The 6,680-nt window shown below is 33.3% G+C and overlaps 1 long non-coding RNA gene across 4 annotated transcripts; it reads right to left on the reverse strand.

The window, feature by feature from the left end:
• Positions 1–250: 250 nt before the first annotated feature.
• On the reverse strand, positions 251–4,361 carry LOC126927651 (uncharacterized). 4 transcript variants are annotated; one of them, XR_007715735.1, is made up of 5 exons: positions 4,136–4,361; positions 1,459–1,538; positions 1,287–1,386; positions 1,128–1,199; positions 251–1,067 (listed from the first exon to the last, which is right to left on the reverse strand). It is a non-coding gene; the product is annotated as an uncharacterized LOC126927651 (long non-coding RNA). The 4 variants fall into 4 exon arrangements; XR_007715733.1 differs by lacking the exon at positions 4,136–4,361 and adding an exon at positions 2,485–2,552; XR_007715732.1 differs by lacking the exon at positions 4,136–4,361 and adding an exon at positions 2,218–2,369.
• Positions 4,362–6,680: the final 2,319 nt, after the last annotated feature.

Here is a 6,680-nt window from a genome sequence, read left to right on the forward strand (position 1 = left end):
CATTACCACAGACACAAAAGGGAAATAAATACATATTAACCATCCAAGACTTACTGACAAAATATTCAATCGGGATACCGATGGCAGGAATCTCTTCGGCCGAGATAGCTGACGTTTTCGTAAAACAATTCATTTGCCGATTCGGTTCACCGAGGGCTATCCTTACTGATCGGGGAGCAAATTTTACATCCTCGCTGATGAAAAAAGTAGCAAAAAGATTTCGCATAAAAAGATATACCACGTCAGCATACCATCCATAAAGCAACGGCTCCATCGAAAGATCTCACCACGTATTAACTGAATACCTCAACCTGTACATCGAAAATTCCAGAAACTGGGACGAATGGGTGGAATTAGCCATGTTCTCCTACAATACCTCCGTACACGAAGGAACAAAATTCTCCCCACACGAACTAGTCTTTGGGCACTTAGCCAGAGAACCTACTGGCGAGATGATAACCGAGGAGAATATGGAACCAACATATGCAGAGTATCTCAGAGACCTGTTCGATAAAATCGTCACCGTTCAACAAATGGCAAGAGAAAATCTGATAAAATCCAAATTAAAGTCAAAAGAATACTATGACAGACGAATCAACCCGCAAAATTTCAAAATAGGAGATCTAGTATATCTATTAAAGGAACCCAGAAGAGGAAAGTTTTCCGACCAATATTCGGGACCGCATAGAGTGTTAGAAATTTTAGAAAACCAAAACGTCATGATTGAAGTGAAAGGGATTCCGCGAACAGTGCACTTAAATAAGTTAAAATTAGCGCATAACCGAAATAAACAATAAACGAAACGTTTTCAGAAGGTAACACAGTACAGTAGTATGTAGTGTAGTGCTGCTCGTCGAATAATGCGGATAATGGAAACCTAAAAAGAAAAGGAAATTACTATGTACTTTCTAAACATTACTCAAATATAAAATGTATTAATTCAATAAAGTGATTAAAACGGTGAAAGTGAAAAGTACCTTGTGAACAATTAACTATTGTAAAAGGAAGTGTATATGCAAAGACATGCCATAAGCCCATATTCGTAAAACATAACATATGACAGCCATCTGAAACAAATGGAAGAATTAACCTCAATTACCTTAATACAAAATATAATAGTACTAAACGATTATAACAATATCGTGGTTAAACCAAAGTAAGTGCGACACTGCTTGTCGAATAGTGCAGATAGTGGAAACCTAAAAACAAAAGAAAGATTACTATTTGCGTTCTATAAAACGTGTTAATTCAATAACATAATTAAAGGCAGTGAAAGTAAAAAGTACCTAGTCCACAACTAATCATTGTAGAAGGAAATGTACATGCAGGAATTCCGCAGAGATAAATTATGGATCCACTCCGTAGAACATAGAATACGACTGCCAGCTGAAACGAATGCAAGAACTGGCCTCAATTGCCTTGACATATATGAAAAGAAATAATACTATTAAAACTTACAACAAGATTGCCAATTACGTCGGGTAGGTGTCTTGCGTGAGCGACGTAGCGTGTAGACTTGGAGAATAAAGACGAAGTAACTATGAACATTAATAATATAGTGTGCAAGTTCTAATCTATAATACATGAATTAGTCTCGACTTACATTACAGGATTATTATTATACCTCACATATAGAAACAGATTTGTAATGCACAATAGCGGTCGCTCACACAATGCACTACGTGCATATTGAATTAATTAACTAAATGATATGTTTATACTCACAAATATAGGATGAATAAAGGTATCTGTAGTAAGTATTTTGAATATAATGAAAACCGGATGATGCCTTACACACGGTAACGCAGCATCGAAGGAATAGGATTTGAGAAACTACAAATGGTAATAATTCAATAAACAAGTTTTAACCAATAATACATAGATTAGCTCAAAAAATTATACTATACAAATATGAAATAATAATAAATCACTAATAGTAAATCACATAATTACTAAGTAACAACAGATTAATAGGGAAGATATAGAAATAGCTAATAAAATAGAAATAGGCTAGAAATTAATCAAGATAGATTAGCCGAGCATTAATAATCAAACATGATTAAAATTAGGAATTATCATATTGTGTTAAGCTATTACAGCATTACTATATTAAATTACGTATAAAGAAATAAGGTTATACTACACAGTGGTGACTGGTGACACTATGCACGCATTAGATTAAACCAATTAAACAAAAGCTACATAAATATAAACTACCTTATAATTAAACAGTGAAACGATTCTATTAGTAATTAATATTTTCGACAACGATATAATCCACACGCTATTACATTAAAATAACACACAGTATATATACACATATTACAACAAATACAAAACAATGTTAAATTAAACATACACATTACGACGAACACATAACTAGACGTTGACACTTCACTAGAACGGAGTTGAAACTAAGTAACAAAACAATTATTACAATATCAAACAAATTTACGAAACACCACACTCTTATTTAAGACGTACACAAACATCCATTTTGGAAATCCGTCGCGAGCGTGAAGCAGTTCTCACGCATGCGCAATGAACTACATGCAATAATTATACATACTAAAATAAATACAGAATAATATTATTCCCACTTCAATTATACGTGAACTGCTAAAATAAAGTCACAAATAATTAACAAATAAATAACAAAACCGCATGAATAAAATTCACCATATACTAGAGACATTCATGAACAGCCATCTTAGATTGTCACGAATAGGGAATAGTCCTTACGCACGCGCAATGAAACACATATACATAAATAATATTAATTTTATTTGAATTACACGTCACCTACTAAAATAAAGTTAAAAATAATTAACAGATAGATAATTAATTCGATATTGGCAAAAGTCACCACATATTAGGGACATCCACCACCAATCAACGCATGTATGTAGTAACTTTAATACCTTACAAATAAATTATATTTCTAATAAAAAATAATAAAAAGACGGGTACGATAATCTAGACTTAGGCTATCGCGACCCATACGAAGACCCTCCAACACGTTTTTATGCACACAAATCCAAAGAGCGCGTTGTAGATTGTGTGAAATACAAATAACAAAACTCCAACCCGCGATATTTTGTCTGCAATGCATAAATGTCAATCTTAACACGACACAATAACCCCAAAGAAATCTTTTGATGTAAGGAATTGTAGTTCGCGCTGTTGCCCGTTAGGATGGACCAACAAACAATCGCAACTACATCTGCTACGATCAGTCAAATTTTCTTCGGAAATTTGAACACCAAGGGCGGGGGTGTCACGTCCGGGGTTCCGCACGTGACGCCACGAACCAATAACTTATGAATAATTAAACACGACCAATAATAATAAATTAACTAATAACTAACCAATCAAAATAAAAAGAATTATACGACAGACAATCAAAATGAAATAAATGAATCAATAAGAAGAAACACTACAACCAATCAGCAATGACATATAAAATACAAATAAAATGAAATAATTAAATGAACCAATAAATAAAACAAGCCGCGATTCAAATGTATGAGATTTCTCTGCGAAAACACATGTATATACACACACGTGTATGCATATCTGTGTGTGTGACCTACTTCGTGAATCTGAATAATTGGTAATCTAATAAAATATAAAAGAAATAAAATATACTACACTACACCAGCATTCTAATAAAAGTGAAAATTGTATACAAGATTACTCTGCGACACACACATATATTGATATACACATGCGTACGCGTATCTTTGGGAAAAATTCATAATATATATATATATATATATGTATGTATACGTTATTAAACCATTAAAACGCAAAGAAATAAATATATAGATTTACATTTCTACAAACCTAGAGAATTATATACGAAATCCACATTATGGAATATTCAACCAATTAACGATCCGAGAAACAATGAGAATAACAATACGCGCACATATACATATGCATATATATATTTTACATAATGGAAAATTACATTGTGAAATGTATATATATATATACAGATATTATTATATCGAACAACTACTCATCTAATATACAAAACCACCTTGTAAAAATTACATTACTGAACATTCAACTAAACCAACTGAAGATTTAGTATAATAATATATAATAATATAATAATATATATATATACATAGATATGTGAAATAGCGTTGTATATAACCGGAAACAATACAAATGTCACACGACTTCTTCAACAACTTCGACTCTTCGTTCCTGCCGACAACACCTCACACGATGACTGCGTCTTCTAGGGCCACTTACGGATTCTTTACAATTCTTCTTCTTCTTGCACTGAAATATCATATGCAGTGAATAAAACACGAAAGAAGCAGGATGAACTAAATAAAAGAAATCATAACAAGATACACACCGAGACAATCCGCATGGGAACCTCTGACAAAGTATCTATCATTAAATGCATAATAATCAAGATGCACAAACCTCATCTGGAAGTCGACACCACTCACAGCGTGCCAATGCAAGGGAGGAAAACGAATGAAATTGTATTTCGTGAAGACGTTTCACCACTTTCCATAGATCAGAAACTGGAGTTACACAACTAATAACCTAATAACAAGAAGGTAATATAAAATATACACGATTTAATATATAGCAAATATGGACATATAAATCTACAAGGAGCAAAATATATCTCATATTGTCAAATAAAACCAAATTGTCAAAAGATCATCAGGACACGACGCCAACGAAGGTGCCACTGTGCCTATTTGGATGGAAAACCGCCACTTCAGCATCATCCCTCGCACATATTCACACACGCACGTCGATCACGTCATCTCGTACCATTCACATATCTTCTTCCTCTTGCGCTAAAACAAATTCACAAGTTTAAGGAAACAAACAACATGCGAAACGAGATAGAATACTAAAAACACATACTCATACAGTTCGCACAGGCGCGGACGCTTTTGTGTCCATCACTCAACATAACCTGTAATCATCAAAATCCACGTTCTCTCATGGAAACTCTAAAAACCTGCAGCATTGCGATTCCCACTGGAACGAACTGTCACGTGACTGTCATCCCATTGGGGATGTCATTATAAAAAGCGTAGCGACACAATTCAAATCAGAGTAATTGTTAGCGGGTCAGTTGAATAAAGGAATAGAAGAGAGTAATTGTTAGCGTTCGGGAGAATTTAGCGAAAAATAAAGAAGAGTCAGATTAATTGTTAGCGTTAGCGTTAGCGATTAATTGTTAGTGGTTCAGTTAGAACAATCAGAGTAATTGTGAAAAGAGAGTAACTGCCATTAGTTGGTTCAGTTAGAATATAGTCAGAGAAATTGTTAGCGTTCGGGAGAATTTAGCGAAAAATAAAGAAGAGTCAGATTAATTGTTAGCGTTAGCGATAGCGATTAATTGTTAGTGGTTCAGTTAGAACAATCAGAGTGATTGTGAAAAGAGAGTAACTGCCATTAGTTGGTTCAGTTAGAATATAGTCAGAGAAATTGTTAGCGTTCGGGAGAATTTAACGAAATTAAAGAAGAGTAATTCAGTTAGAATAAAGAAATAGGATAGAGCAATTGTGATTAGTTGGTTCAGGAGAATTTAGCGAAAATAAGGAGAGTAATTGTTAGTCGTTCAATTGAATTTGAGTGAGTCTGATTTAAGTTGAGTTGATTTAAGAGAATTCGTTCAGTTGATTTAATTAGAATTTAAGTTAGGATTAGAGAATAATTGTTCGTTCCAGTTTGAGTTTAAGAATTACGAGATATAAATGTTATTAGTCAGTTCGAATTATAAAATAATTGTTATTAGTCAGTTAGAATCAAAACAATAGTTGGCTCAAGTTTTTGTGTTAGAATTTCGAATTGTTAAACACGTCCGGACACACTGTTGTTTACACTGTTCAAATTAAATAAAGATTAAAACGAAAAATTATAGAAGTGTCGATCTTTGTAAAACCGGAATCACCCCAGCGGCCTGCCCGTTCATCAGCGGAGACCAACGTCAGGTGAGTTAACTTTAATTATTATTAATAACTAATAATTAAAATAATAAATAATATCAATGATTAGTATAATTCGTCATTAATTCCGCCTGTAATAATTATTTATAATATAATTGTTTATTCCAAACAATCCTCTCCCGTGCTAGTATTCCTGCGCATAGCAGGTTAGCCGAAACGTGGAGATTGTTGACCAGTGGCCTAAACTCCGATCAACGCTACATAATCTAACAAGAAATATCTGATTGAAACAGTCCTTAGACTGTTTCTGGTGGCAGCGACTACTACATTGTTTAAAATTTCAAAATTTGGATAGCGAAACGTAACAACTATATCACTTGTAACGTTATATAGCATCCCTATATGACGTATAACGTTATGAACTATTACGTTATAACGTATAGCGTTATAGAGTATTACCTTATACCGTATAACGATTTATACTATTACGTTATAACGCATATCGTTAGATTGCATCACTATATCACTTATAACGTTATATTGCATCACTGTATCACTTATACCGTTATACTGTATCACTATATCACTTATAACGTTATACTACATCACTATATGACATATAACTTTATGGAGCAGTACGTTACAACGTATAACGACATATTGCATTACTTTGTGACTTATAACGTTATATACTATTATGTTATAACCTATAACGTTATACTGCATCACCATGTGACGTATAAC

This window comes from Bombus affinis, unplaced genomic scaffold, assembly GCF_024516045.1.
Source record: "Bombus affinis isolate iyBomAffi1 unplaced genomic scaffold, iyBomAffi1.2 ctg00000183.1, whole genome shotgun sequence".
NCBI classification, from domain to species: Eukaryota; Metazoa; Arthropoda; class Insecta; order Hymenoptera; family Apidae; genus Bombus; species Bombus affinis.